At 53.6% G+C, this 12,684-nt stretch overlaps 11 non-coding genes and 4 pseudogenes across 11 annotated transcripts; all 15 read left to right on the top strand.

Annotated features, from left to right (window-relative positions):
* Window positions 1–609: 609 nt before the first annotated feature.
* Window positions 610–729, top strand: LOC142202118 (5S ribosomal RNA). The gene has a single exon (XR_012715994.1). It is a non-coding gene; the product is annotated as a 5S ribosomal RNA (ribosomal RNA).
* A 721-nt stretch (window positions 730–1,450) lies between these two features.
* On the top strand, window positions 1,451–1,569 carry LOC142201972 (5S ribosomal RNA). Its single transcript, XR_012715853.1, has one exon. It is a non-coding gene; the product is annotated as a 5S ribosomal RNA (ribosomal RNA).
* A 714-nt stretch (window positions 1,570–2,283) lies between these two features.
* LOC142201504 (5S ribosomal RNA) lies at window positions 2,284–2,402 on the top strand (annotated as a pseudogene).
* A 721-nt stretch (window positions 2,403–3,123) lies between these two features.
* LOC142201823 (5S ribosomal RNA) lies at window positions 3,124–3,242 on the top strand. Its single transcript, XR_012715711.1, has one exon. It is a non-coding gene; the product is annotated as a 5S ribosomal RNA (ribosomal RNA).
* Window positions 3,243–3,955: 713 nt separating this feature from the next.
* LOC142201983 (5S ribosomal RNA) lies at window positions 3,956–4,074 on the top strand. Its single transcript, XR_012715864.1, has one exon. It is a non-coding gene; the product is annotated as a 5S ribosomal RNA (ribosomal RNA).
* Window positions 4,075–4,795: 721 nt separating this feature from the next.
* Window positions 4,796–4,914, top strand: LOC142201774 (5S ribosomal RNA). The gene has a single exon (XR_012715665.1). It is a non-coding gene; the product is annotated as a 5S ribosomal RNA (ribosomal RNA).
* A 721-nt stretch (window positions 4,915–5,635) lies between these two features.
* Window positions 5,636–5,744, top strand: LOC142201598 (5S ribosomal RNA; annotated as a pseudogene).
* A 733-nt stretch (window positions 5,745–6,477) lies between these two features.
* LOC142201443 (5S ribosomal RNA) lies at window positions 6,478–6,596 on the top strand (annotated as a pseudogene).
* A 727-nt stretch (window positions 6,597–7,323) lies between these two features.
* On the top strand, window positions 7,324–7,442 carry LOC142201988 (5S ribosomal RNA). The gene has a single exon (XR_012715868.1). It is a non-coding gene; the product is annotated as a 5S ribosomal RNA (ribosomal RNA).
* A 721-nt stretch (window positions 7,443–8,163) lies between these two features.
* Window positions 8,164–8,272, top strand: LOC142201427 (5S ribosomal RNA; annotated as a pseudogene).
* Window positions 8,273–8,993: 721 nt separating this feature from the next.
* Window positions 8,994–9,112, top strand: LOC142202073 (5S ribosomal RNA). Its single transcript, XR_012715951.1, has one exon. It is a non-coding gene; the product is annotated as a 5S ribosomal RNA (ribosomal RNA).
* A 721-nt stretch (window positions 9,113–9,833) lies between these two features.
* Window positions 9,834–9,952, top strand: LOC142202182 (5S ribosomal RNA). Its single transcript, XR_012716054.1, has one exon. It is a non-coding gene; the product is annotated as a 5S ribosomal RNA (ribosomal RNA).
* Window positions 9,953–10,673: 721 nt separating this feature from the next.
* Window positions 10,674–10,792, top strand: LOC142202071 (5S ribosomal RNA). Its single transcript, XR_012715949.1, has one exon. It is a non-coding gene; the product is annotated as a 5S ribosomal RNA (ribosomal RNA).
* Window positions 10,793–11,513: 721 nt separating this feature from the next.
* Window positions 11,514–11,632, top strand: LOC142202091 (5S ribosomal RNA). The gene has a single exon (XR_012715968.1). It is a non-coding gene; the product is annotated as a 5S ribosomal RNA (ribosomal RNA).
* A 721-nt stretch (window positions 11,633–12,353) lies between these two features.
* Window positions 12,354–12,472, top strand: LOC142202141 (5S ribosomal RNA). Its single transcript, XR_012716016.1, has one exon. It is a non-coding gene; the product is annotated as a 5S ribosomal RNA (ribosomal RNA).
* The last annotated feature ends 212 nt before the right edge of the window (window positions 12,473–12,684 follow it).

The following is a 12,684-nucleotide window of genomic DNA, read 5'->3' as shown; positions in this document are numbered from 1 at the left end:
CTTTAGTCCTTGCAAAATCCTAGTATTCTCATTCGTACCGCTATCACTCTTAGCAGTCTCAGCCGCAGCGGGCGTGGTGGCCACCTGCGTTGTGGCTTTTTACTTTTAATAATAGCAGGCTTCATTTTCATAGCATCTGGGCCTCCCGCCGGGCTGGAGGCCATAGCTAGTAACCTGCAGACCAATTTACAGGGCAACACAGGCTGAACATCTTTGCAGGCAACGCGCCCTAGGAAAAGAGAAGCCGACTGAAAAGCAGCTTCGCTTCCAGGCACGGGCAACCATCTCACCTTCTTCCTTAGCCGACTCCTGGACAACGGGCTCCGGCCCAGCTTGCTCTTTCTTTCACCCCCGGGATGGTTTCTTAGCCCTGCGCAGACCCTGCGCCCAGCCCTTTTGAAAGAGGGCGGCTGCAGCCTGTGACTGGTTGCTGAAACACACCTGTGGGTATAAGGGCCGCCCCCAGCCCTTGCACTGCTCCTGCTGGAATATGAAGTTCCCTTAAGAGAAGGCAAAAAGTGAAGAAAAAGGCCTAGCGTGGAGTAGTGCAAAGAGCTGCCGGCAGCCGGGCTGCAAAGTAGAAGAGGAGTAAGTGAAAGGCCTATCTCTGCCTACGGCCACACCACCCTAAACACGCCCCGAACTCGTCTGATCTCGGAAGCTAAGCAGGGTCGGGCCTGGTTAGTACTTGGATGGGAGACCGCCTGGGAATACCAGGTGCTGTAGGCTTTTGTTTTTCCTCACTTCCACCAGCAGGGGGTAACTCTCCTCTATGCCATTTTTACATTCACTTTTTACACTGCACACTTGCTTCTTTTACATTCGCTTTCTCTCTTGCACTCTTTAGTCTTTGCAAAATCCTAGTATTCTCATTCGTACCGCTATCACTCTTAGCAGATGCAGCCGCAGCGGGCGTGGTGGCCACCAGCGTTGTGGCTTTTTACTTTTAATAATAGCAGGCTTCATTTCCATAGCATCTGGGCCTCCCGCCGGTTTGGAGGCCATAGCTAGTAACCTGCAGACCAATTTACAGGGCAACACAGGCTGAACATCTTTGCAGGCAACGCACCCTAGGAAAAGAGAAGCCGACTGAAAAGCAGCTTCGCTTCCAGGCACGGGCATCCATCTCACCTTCTTCCTTAGCCAACTCCTGGACAACGGGCTCCTGCCCAGCTTGCTCTTTCTTTCACCCCCGGGATGGTTTCTTAGCCCTGCGCAGACCCTGCACCCAGCCCTTTTGAAAGAGGGCGGCTGCGGCCTGTGACTGGTTGCTGAACCACACCTGTGGGTATAAGGGCCGCCCCCAGCCCTTGCACTGCTCCTGCTGGAATATGAAGTTCCCTTAAGAGAAGGCAAAAAGTGAAGAAAAAGGCCTAGCGTGGAGTAGTGCAAAGAGCTGCCGGCAGCCGGGCTGCAAAGTAGAAGAGGAGTAAGTGAGAGGCCGGTCTCTGCCTACGGCCACACCACCCAGAACACGCCCGATCTCGTCTGATCTTGGAAGCTAAGCAGGGTCGGGCCTGGTTAGTACTTGGATGGGAGACCGCCTGGGAATACCAGGTGCTGTAGGCCTTTGCCTTTCCTCACTTCCACCAGCAGGGGGTCACTCTCCTCTATGCCATTTTTACATTCACTTTTTACACTGCACACTTGCTTCTTTTACATTCGCTTTCTCTCTTGCACTCTTTAGTCCTTGCAAAATCCTAGTATTCTCATTCGTACCGCTATCACAGCCGCGGCCGCAGCGGGCGTGGTGGCCACCAGCGTTGTGGATTTTTACTTTTAATAATTGCAGGCTTCATTTCCATAGCATCTGGGCCTCCCGCCGGGCTGGAGGCCATAGCTAGTAACCTGCAGGCCAATTTACAGGGCAACACAGGCTGAACATCTTTGCAGGCAACGCGCCCTAGGAAAAGAGAAGCCGACTGAAAAGCAGCTTCGCTTCCAGGCACGGGCAACCATCTCACCTTCTTCCTTAGCTGACTCCTGGACAACGGGCTCCGGCCCAGCTTGCTCTTTCTTTCACCCCCGGGATGGTTTCTTATCCCTGCGCAGACCCTGCGCCCAGCCCTTTTGAAAGAGGGCGGCTGCGGCCTGTGACTGGTTGCTGAACCACACCTGTGGGTATAAGGGCCGCCCCCAGCCCTTGCACTGCTCCTGCTGGAATATGAAGTTCCCTTAAGATAAGGCAAAAAGTGAAGAAAAAGGCCTAGCGTGGAGTAGTGCAAAGAGCTGCCGGCAGCCAGGCTGCAAAGTAGAAGAGGAGTAAGTGAGAGGCCTGTTTCTGCCTACGGCCACACCACCCTGAACACGCCCGATCTCGTTTGATCTCAGAAGCTAAACAGGGTCTTCCCTGGTTAGTACTTGGATGGGAGACCGCCTGGGAATACCAGGTGCTGTAGGCTTTTGCTTTTCCTCACTTCCACCAGCAGGGGGTCACTCTCCTCTATGCCATTTTTACATTCACTTTTTACACTGCACACTTGCTTCTTTTACATTCGCTTTCTCTCTTGCACTCTTTAGTCCTTGCAAAATCCTAGTATTCTCATTCGTACCGCTATCACTCTTAGTAGCTGCAGCCGCAGCGGGCGTGGTGGCCACCAGCGTTGTGGCTTTTTACTTTTAATAATAGCAGGCTTCATTTCCATAGCATCTGGGCCTCCCGCCGGGCTGGAGGCCATAGCTAGTAACCTGCAGACCAATTTACAGGGCAACACAGGCTGAACATCTTTGCAGGCAACGCGCCCTAGGAAAAGAGAAGCCGACTGAAAAGCAGCTTCGCTTCCAGGCACGGGCAACCATCTCACCTTCTTCCTTAGCCAACTCCTGGACAACGGGCTCCGGCCCAGCTTGCTCTTTCTTTCACCCCCGGGATGGTTTCTTAGCCCTGCGCAGACCCTGCACCCAGCCCTTTTGAAAGAGGGCGGCTGCGGCCCGTGACTGGTTGCTGAACCACACCTGTGGGTATAAGGGCCGCCCCCAGCCCTTGCACTGCTCCTGCTGGAATTTGAAGTTCCCTTAAGAGAAGGCAATAAGTGAAGAAAAGGGCCTAGCGTGGAGTAGTGCAAAGAGCTGCCGGCAGCCGGGCTGCAAAGTAGAAGAGGAGTAAGTGAGAGGATTGTCTCTGCCTACGGCCACACCACCCTGAACACGCCCGATCTCGTCTGATCTCGGAAGCTAAGCAGGGTCGGGCCTGGTTAGTACTTGGATGGGAGACCGCCTGGGAATACCAGGTGCTGTAGGCTTTTGTTTTTCCTCACTTCCACCAGCAGGGGTCACTCTCCTCTATGGCATTTTTACATTCACTTTTTACACTGCACACTTGCTTCTTTTACATTCGCTTTCTCTCTTGCACTCTTTAGTCCTTGCAAAATCCTAGTATTCTCATTCGTACCGCTATCACAGCCGTGGCCGCAGCGGGCGTGGTGGCCACCAGCGTTGTGGATTTTTACTTTTAATAATAGCAGGCTTCATTTCCATAGCATCTGGGCCTCCCGCCGGGCTGGAGGCCATAGCTAGTAACCTGCAGGCCAATTTACAGGGCAACACAGGCTGAACATCTTTGCAGGCAACGCGCCCTAGGAAAAGAGAAGCCGACTGAAAAGCAGCTTCGCTTCCAGGCACGGGCAACCATCTCACCTTCTTCCTTAGCCGACTCCTGGACAACGGGCTCCGGCCCAGCTTGCTCTTTCTTTCACCCCCGGGATGGTTTCTTAGCCCTGCGCAGACCCTGCGCCCAGCCCTTTTGAAAGAGGGCGGCTGCGGCCTGTGACTGGTTGCTGAACCACACCTGTGGGTATAAGGGCCGCCCCCAGCCCTTGCACTGCTCCTGCTGGAATATGAAGTTCCCTTAAGAGAAGGCAAAAAGTGAAGAAAAAGGCCTAGCATGGAGTAATGCAAAGAGCTGCCGTCAGCCAGGCTGCAAAGTAGAAGAGGAGTAAGTGAGAAGCTTATCTCTGCCTTCGGCCACACCACCCTGAACACGCCCGATCTCGTCTGATCTTGGAAGCTAAGCAGGGTCGGGCCTGGTTAGTACTTGGATGGGAGACCGCCTGGGAATTCCAGGTGCTGTAGGCTGTTGCTTTTCCTCACTTCCAGCAGCAGGGGGTCACTCTCCTCTATGCCATTTTTACATTCACTTTTTACACTGCACACTTGCTTCTTTTACAATCGCTTTCTCTCTTGCACTCTTTAGTCCTTGCAAAATCCTAGTATTCTCATTCGTACCGCTATCACTCTTAGCAGCTGCAGCCGCAGCGGGCATGGTGGCCACCAGCGTTGTGGCTTTTTACTTTTAATAATAGCAGGCTTCATTTCCATAGCATCTGGGCCTCCCACCGGGCTGCAGGCCATAGCTAGTAACCTGCAGACCAATTTACAGGGCAACACAGGCTGAACATCTTTGCAGGCAACGCGCCCTAGGAAAAGAGAAGCCGACTGAAAAGCAGCTTCGCTTCCAGGCACGGGCAACCATCTCACCTTCTTCCTTAGCCGACTCCTGGACAACGGGCTCCGGCCCAGCTTGCTCTTTCTTTCACCCCCGGGATGGTTTCTTAGCCCTGCGCAGACCCTGCGCCCAGCCCTTTTGAAAGAGGGCGGCTGCGGCCTGTGACTGGTTGCTGAACCACACCTGTGGGTATAAGGGCCGCCCCCAGCCCTTGCACTGCTCCTGCTGGAATATGAAGTTCCCTTAAGAGAAGGCAAAAAGTGAAGAAATAGGCCTAGCGTGGAGTAGTGCAAAGAGCTGCCGGCAGCCAGGCTGCAAAGTAGAAGAGGAGTAAGTGAGAGGCCTGTCTCTGCCTACGGCCACACCACCCTGAACACGCCCGATCTCGTCTGATCTCGGAAGCTAAGCAGGGTCGGGCCTGGTTAGTACTTGGATGGGAGACCGCCTGGGAATAACAGGTGCTGTAGGCTTTTGCTTTTCCTCACTTCCACCAGCAGGGGGTCACTCTCCTCTATGCCATTTTTACATTCACTTTTTACACTGCACACTTGCTTCTTTTACATTCGCTTTCTCTCTTGCACTCTTTAGTCCTTGCAAAATCCTAGTATTCTCATTCGTACCGCTATCACTCTTAGCAGCTGCAGCCGCAGCGGGCGTGGTGGCCACCAGCGTTGTGGCTTTTTACTTTTAATAACAGCAGGCTTCATTTCCATAGCATCTGGGCCTTCCGCCGGGCTGGAGGCCATAGCTAGTAACCTGCAGACCAATTTCCAGGGCAACACAGGCTGAACATCTTTGCAGGCAACGCGCCCTAGGAAAAGAGAAGCCGACTGAAAAGCAGCTTCGCTTCCAGGCACGGGCAACCATCTCACCTTCTTCCTTAGCCGACTCCTGGACAACGGGCTCCGGCCCAGCTTGCTCTTTCTTTCACCCCCGGGATGGTTTCTTAGCCCTGCGCAGACCCTGCGCCCAGCCCTTTTGAAAGAGGGCGGCTGCAGCCTGTGACTAGTTGCTGAACCACACCTGTGGGTATAAGGGCCGCCCCCAGCCCTTGCACTGCTCCTGCTGGAATATGAAGTTCTCTTAAGAGAAGGCAAAAAGTGAAGAAAAAGGCCTAGCGTGGAGTAGTGCATAGAGCTGTCGGCAGCCAGGCTGCAAAGTAGAAGAGGAGTAAGTGAAAGGCCTGTCTCTGCCTACGGCCACACCACCCTGAACACACCTGATCTCGGAAGCTAAGCAGGGTCAGGCCTGGTTAGTACTTGGATGGGAGACAGCCTGGAAATACCAGGTGCTGTAGGCTTTTGCTTTTCCTCACTTCCACCAGCAGGGGGTCACTCTCCTCTATGCCATTTTTACATTCACTTTTTACACTGCACACTTGCTTCTTTTACATTCGCTTTCTCTCTTGCACTCTTTAGTCCTTGCAAAATCCTAGTATTCTCATTCGTACCGCTATCACTCTTAGCAGCTGCAAATGCAGCCGCAGCCGCAGCGGGCGTGGTGGCCACCAGCGTTGTGGCTTTTTACTTTTAATAATAGCAGGCTTCATTTCCATAGCATCTGGGCCTCCCGCCGGGCTGGAGGCCATAGCTAGTAACCTGCAGACCAATTTACAGGGCAACACAGGCTGAACATCTTTGCAGGCAACGCGCCCTAGGAAAAGAGAAGCCGACTGAAAAGCAGTTTCGCTTCCAGGCACGGGCAACCATCTCACCTTCTTCCTTAGCCGACTCCTGGACAACGGGCTCCGGCCCAGATTGCTCTTTTTTTCACCCCCGGGATGGTTTCTTAGCCCTGCGCAGACCCTGCGCCCAGCCCTTTTGAAAGAGGGCGGCTGCAACCTGTGACTGGTTGCTGAACCACACCTGTGGGTATAAGGGCCGCCCCCAGCCCTTGCACTGCTCCTGCTGGAATATGAAGTTCCCTTAAGAGAAGGCAAAAAGTGAAGAAAAAGGCCTAGCTTGGAGTAGTGCAAAGAGCTGCCGGCAGCCTGGCTGCAAAGTAGAAGAGGAGTAAGTGAGAGGCCTGTCTCTGCCTACGGCCACACCACCCTGAACACGCCCGATGTCGTCTGATCTCAGAAGCTAAGCAGGGTCGGGCCTGGTTAGTACTTGGATGTGAGACCGCCGGGGAATACCAGGTGCTGTAGGCTTTTGCTTTTCCTCACTTCCACCAGCAGGAGGTCACTCTCCTCTATGCCATTTTTACATTCACTTTTTACACTGCACACTTGCTTCTTTTACATTCGCTTTCTCTCTTGCACTCTTTAGTCCTTGCAAAATCCTAGTATTCTCATTCGTACCGCTATCACTCTTAGCAGCTGCAGCAGCGGCCGCAGCGGGCGTGGTGGCCACCAGCGTTGTGGCATTTTACTTTTAATAATAGCAGGCTTCATTTCCATAGCATCTGGGCCTCCCGCCGGGCTGGAGGCCATAGCTAGTAACCTGCAGACCAATTTACAGGGCAACACAGGCTGAACATCTTTGCAGGCAACGCTTCCTAGGAAAAGAGAAGCCGACTGAAAAGCAGCTTTGCTTCCAGGCACGGGCAACCATCTCACCTTCTTCCTTAGCCGACTCCTGGACAACGGGCTCCGGCCCAGCTTGCTCTTTTTTTCACCCCCGGGATGGTTTCTTAGCCCTGCGCAGACCCTGCGCCCAGCCCTTTTGAAAGAGGGCGGCTGCAGCCTGAGACTGGTTGCTGAACCACACCTGTGGGTATAAGGGCCGCCCCCAGCCCTTGCACTGCTCCTGCTGGAATATGAAGTTCCCTTAAGAGAAGGCAAAAAGTGAAGAAAAAGGCCTAGCGTGGAGTAGTGCAAAGAGCTGCCGTCAGCCAGGCTTCAAAGTAGAAGAGGAGTAAGTGAGAGGCCTGTCTCTGCCTACGGCCACACCACCCTGAACACGCCCGATCTCGTCTGATCGCGGAAGCTAAGCAGGGTCGGGCCTGGTTAGTACTTGGTTGGGAGACCGCCTGGGAATACCAGGTGCTGTAGGCTTTTGCTTTTCCGCACTTCCACCAGCAGGGGGTCACTCTCCTCTATGCCATTTTTACATTCACTTTTTACACTGCACACTTGCTTCTTTTACATTCGCTTTCTCTCTTGCACTCTTTAGTCCTTGCAAAATCCTAGTATTCTCATTCGTACCGCTATCACTCTTAGCAGCTGCAGCCGCAGCGGGCGTGGTGGCCACCAGCGTTGTGGCTTTTTACTTTAAATAATAGCAGGCTTCATTTCCATAGCATCTGGGCCTCCCGCCGGGCTGGAGGCCATAGCTAGTAACCTGCAGACCAATTTACAGGGCAACACAGGCTGAACATCTTTGCAGGCAACGCGTCCTAGGAAAAGAGAAGCCGACTGAAAAGCAGCTTCGCTTCCAGGCACGGGCAACCATCTCACCTTCTTCCTTAGCCGACTCCTGGACAACGGGCTCCGGCCCAGCTTGCTCTTTCTTTCACCCCCGGGATGGTTTCTTAGCCCTGCGCAGACCCTGCGCCCAGCCCTTTTGAAAGAGGGCGGCTGCAGCCTGTGACTGGTTGCTGAACCACACCTGTGGGTATAAGGGCCGCCCCCAGCCCTTGCACTGCTCCTGCTGGAATATGAAGTTCCCTTAAGAGAAGGCAAAAAGTGAAGAAAAAGGCCTAGCGTGGAGTAGTGCAAAGAGCTGCCGGCAGCCATGCTGCAAAGTAGAAGAGGAGTAAGTGAGAGGTCTGTCTCTGCCTACGGCCACACCACCCTGAACACGCCCGATCTTGGAAGCTAAGCAGGGTCGGGCCTGGTTAGTACTTGGATGGGAGACCGCCTGGGAATACCAGGTGCTGTAGGCTTTTGCTTTTCCGCACTTCCACCAGCAGGGGGTCACTCTCCACTATGCCAATTTTACATTCACTTTTTACACTGTACACTTGCTTCTTTTACATTCGCTTTCTCTCTTGCACTCTTTAGTCCTTGCAAAATCCTAGTATTCTCATTCGTACCGCTATCACTCTTAGCAGCTGCAGCCGCAGCGGGCGTGGTGGCCACCAGCGTTGTGGCTTTTTACTTTTAATAATAGCAGGCTTCATTTCCATAGCATCTGGGCCTCCCGCCGAGCTGGAGGCCATAGCTAGTAACCTGCAGACCAATTTACAGGGCAACACAGGCTGAACATCTTTGCAGGCAACGCGTCCTAGGAAAAGAGAAGCCGACTGAAAAGCAGCTTCGCTTCCAGGCACGGGCAACCATCTCACCTTCTTCCTTAGCCGACTCCTGGAAAACGGGCTCCGGCCCAGCTTGCTCTTTCTTTCACCCCCGGGATGGTTTCTTAGCCCTGCGCAGACCCTGCGCCCAGCCCTTTTGAAAGAGGGCGGCTGCAGCCTGTGACTGGTTGCTGAACCACACCTGTGGGTATAAGGGCCGCCACCAGCCCTTGCACTGCTCCTGCTGGAATATGAAGTTCCCTTAAGAGAAGGCAAAAAGTGAAGAAAAAGGCCTAGCGTGGAGTAGTGCAAAGAGCTGCCGGTAGCCAGGCTTCAAAGTAGAAGAGGAGTAAGTGAGAGGCCTTTCTCTGCCTACGGCCACACCACCCTGAACACGCCCGATCTCGTCTGATCACGGAAGCTAAGCAGGGTCGGGCCTGGTTAGTACTTGGATGGGAGACCGCCTGGGAATACCAGGTGCTGCAGGCTTTTGCTTTTCCTCACTTCCACCAGCAGGGGGTCACTCTCCTCTATGCCATTTTTACATTCACTTTTTACACTGCACACTTGCTTCTTTTACATTTGCTTTCTCTCTTGCACTCTTTAGTCCTTGCAAAATCCTAGTATTCTCATTCGTACCGCTATCACTCTTAGAAGCTGCAGCCGCAGCGGGCGTGGTGGCCACCAGCGTTTTGGCTTTTTACTTTTAATAATAGCAGGCTTCATTTCCATAGCATCTGGGCCTCCCGCCGGGCTGGAGGCCATAGCTAGTAACCTGCAGACCAATTTACAGGGCAACACAGGCTGAACATCTTTGCAGGCAACGCGTCCTAGGAAAAGAGAAGCCGACTGAAAAGCAGCTTCGCTTCCAGGCACGGGCAACCATCTCACCTTCTTCCTTAGCCGACTCCTGGACAACGGGCTCCGGCCCAGCTTGCTCTTTCTTTCACCCCCGGGATGGTTTCTTAGCCCTGCGCAGACTCTGCGCCCAGCCCTTTTGAAAGAGGGTGGCTGCAGCCTGTGACTGGTTGCTGAACCACACCTGTGGGTATAAGGGCCGCCCCCAGCCCTTGCACTGCTCCTGCTGGAATATGAAGTTCCCTTAAGAGAAGGCAAAAAGTAAAGAAAAAGGCCTAGCGTGGAGTAGTGCAAGGAGCTGCCGGCAGCCAGGCTGCAAAGTAGAAGAGGAGTAAGTGAGAGGCCTGTTTCTGCCTACGGCCACACTACCCTGAACACGCCCGATCTTGTCTGATCGTGGAAGCTAAGCAGGGTCGGGCCTGGTTAGTACTTGGATGGGAGACCGCCTGGGAATACCAGGTGCTGTAGGCTTTTGCTTTTCCTCACTACCAGCAGCAGGGGGTTACTCTCCTCTATGCCATTTTTACATTCACTTTTTACACTGCACACTTGCTTCTTTTACATTCGCTTTCTCTCTTGCACTCTTTAGTCCTTGCAAAATCCTAGTATTCTCATTCGTACCGCTATCACTCTTAGAAGCTGCAGCCGCAGCGGGCGTGGTGGCCACCAGCGTTTTGGCTTTTTACTTTTAATAATAGCAGGCTTCATTTCCATAGCATCTGGGCCTCCCGCCGGGCTGGAGGCCATAGCTAGTAACCTGCAGACCAATTTACAGGGCAACACAGGCTGAACATCTTTGCAGGCAACGCGCCCTAGGAAAAGAGAAGCCGACTGAAAAGCAGCTTCGCTTCCAGGCACGGGCAACCATCTCACCTTCTTCCTTAGCCGACTCCTGGACAACGGGCTCCGGCCCAGCTTGCTCTTTCTTTCACCCCCGAGATGGTTTCTTAGCCCTGCGCAGACCCTGCGCCCAGCCCTTTTGAAAGAGGGCGGCTGCAGCCTGTGACTGGTTGCTGAACCACACCTGTGGGTATAAGGGCCGCCCCCAGCCCTTGCACTGCTCCTGCTGGAATATGAAGTTCCCTTAAGAGAAGGCAAAAAGTGAAGAAAAAGGCCTAGCGTGGAGTAGTGCAAAGAGCTGCCGGCAGCCAGGCTTCAAAGTAGAAGAGGAGTAAGTGAGAGGCCTGTCTCTGCCTACGGCCACACCACCCTGAACACGCCCGATCTCGTCTGATCGCGGAAGCTAAGCAGGGTCGGGCCTGGTTAGTACTTGGATGGGAGACCGCCTGGGAATACCAGGTGCTGCAGGCTTTTGCTTTTCCTCACTTCCACCAGCAGGGGGTCACTCTCCTCTATGCCATTTTTACATTCACTTTTTACACTGTACACTTGCTTCTTTTACATTCGCTTTCTCTCTTGCACTCTTTAGTCCTTGCAAAATCCTAGTATTCTCATTCGTACCGCTATCACTCTTAGCAACTGCAGCCGCAGCGAGCGTGGTGGCCACCAGCGTTGTGGCTTTTTACTTTAAATAATAGCAGGCTTCATTTCCATAGCATCTGGGCCTCCCGCCGGGCTGGAGGCCATAGCTAGTAACCTGCAGACCAATTTACAGGGCAACACAGGCTGAACATCTTTGCAGGCAACGCGTCCTAGGAAAAGAGAAGCCGACTGAAAAGCAGCTTCGCTTCCAGGCACGGGCAACCATCTCACCTTCTTCCTTAGCCGACTCCTGGACAACGGGCTCCGGCCCAGCTTGCTCTTTCTTTCACCCCCGGGATGGTTTCTTAGCCCTGCGCAGACTCTGCGCCCAGCCCTTTTGAAAGAGGGTGGCTGCAGCCTGTGACTGGTTGCTGAACCACACCTGTGGGTATAAGGGCCGCCCCCAGCCCTTGCACTGCTCCTGCTGGAATATGAAGTTCCCTTAAGAGAAGGCAAAAAGTAAAGAAAAAGGCCTAGCGTGGAGTAGTGCAAAGAGCTGCCGGCAGCCAGGCTGCAAAGTAGAAGAGGAGTAAGTGAGAGGCCTGTTTCTGCCTACGGCCACACCACCCTGAACACGCCTGATCTCGTCTGATCTTGGAAGCTAAGCAGGGTCGGGCCTGGTTAGTACTTGGATGGGAGACCGCCTGGGTATACCAGGTGCTGTAGGCTTTTGCTTTTCCGCACTTCCACAAGCAGGGGGTCACTCTCCTCTATGCCATTTTTACATTCACTTTTTACACTGCACACTTGCTTCTTTTACATTCGCTTTCTCTCTTGCACTCTTTAGTCCTTGCAAAATCCTAGTATTCTCATTCGTACCGCTATCATTCTCAGCAGCTGCAGCCGCAGCGGGCGTGGTGGCCACCAGCGTTGTGGCTTTTTACTTTTAATAATAGCAGGCTTCATTTCCATAGCATCTGGGCCTCCCGCCGGGCTGGAGGCCATAGCTAGTAACCTGCAGACCAATTTACAGGGCAACACAGGCTGAACATCTTTGCAGGCAACGCGCCCTAGGAAAAGAGAAGCCGACTGAAAAGCAGCTTCGCTTCCAGGCACGGGCAACCATCTCACCTTCTTCCTTAGCCGACTCCTGGACAACGGGCTCCGGCCCAGCTTGCTCTTTCTTTCACCCCCGGGATGGTTTCTTAGCCGTGCGCAGACCCTGCGCCCAGCCCTTTTGAAAGAGTGCGGCTGCGGCCTGTGACTGGTTGCTGAACCACACCTGTGGGTATAAGGGCCGCCCCCAGCCCTTGCACTGCTCCTGCTGGAATATGAAGTTCCCTTAAGAGAAGGCAAAAAGTGAAGGAAAAGGCCTAGTGTGGAGTAGTGCAAAGAGCTGCCGGCAGCCGGGCTGCAAAGTAGAAGAGGAGTAAGTGAGAGGCCTGTTTCTGCCTACGGCCACACCACCCTGAACACGCCCGATCTTGTCTGATCGTGGAAGCTAAGCAGGGTCGGGCCTGGTTAGTACTTGGATGGGAGACCGCCTGGGAATACCAGGTGCTGTAGGCTTTTGCTTTTCCTCACTACCAGCAGCAGGGGGTTACTCTCCTCTATGCCATTTTTACATTCACTTTTTACACTGCACACTTGCTTCTTTTACATTCGCTTTCTCTCTTGCACTCTTTAGTCCTTGCAAAATCCTAGTATTCTCATTCATACCGCTATCACTCTTAGAAGCTGCAGCCGCAGCGGGCGTGGTGGCCACCAGCGTTTTGGCTTTT

This window comes from Leptodactylus fuscus, chromosome 4, assembly GCF_031893055.1.
Source record: "Leptodactylus fuscus isolate aLepFus1 chromosome 4, aLepFus1.hap2, whole genome shotgun sequence".
Taxonomy (NCBI): domain Eukaryota; kingdom Metazoa; phylum Chordata; class Amphibia; order Anura; family Leptodactylidae; genus Leptodactylus; species Leptodactylus fuscus.
The sequence above is the reverse complement of the archived record's forward strand: the minus strand, read 5'-3'. Positions and strand labels throughout refer to the sequence as shown.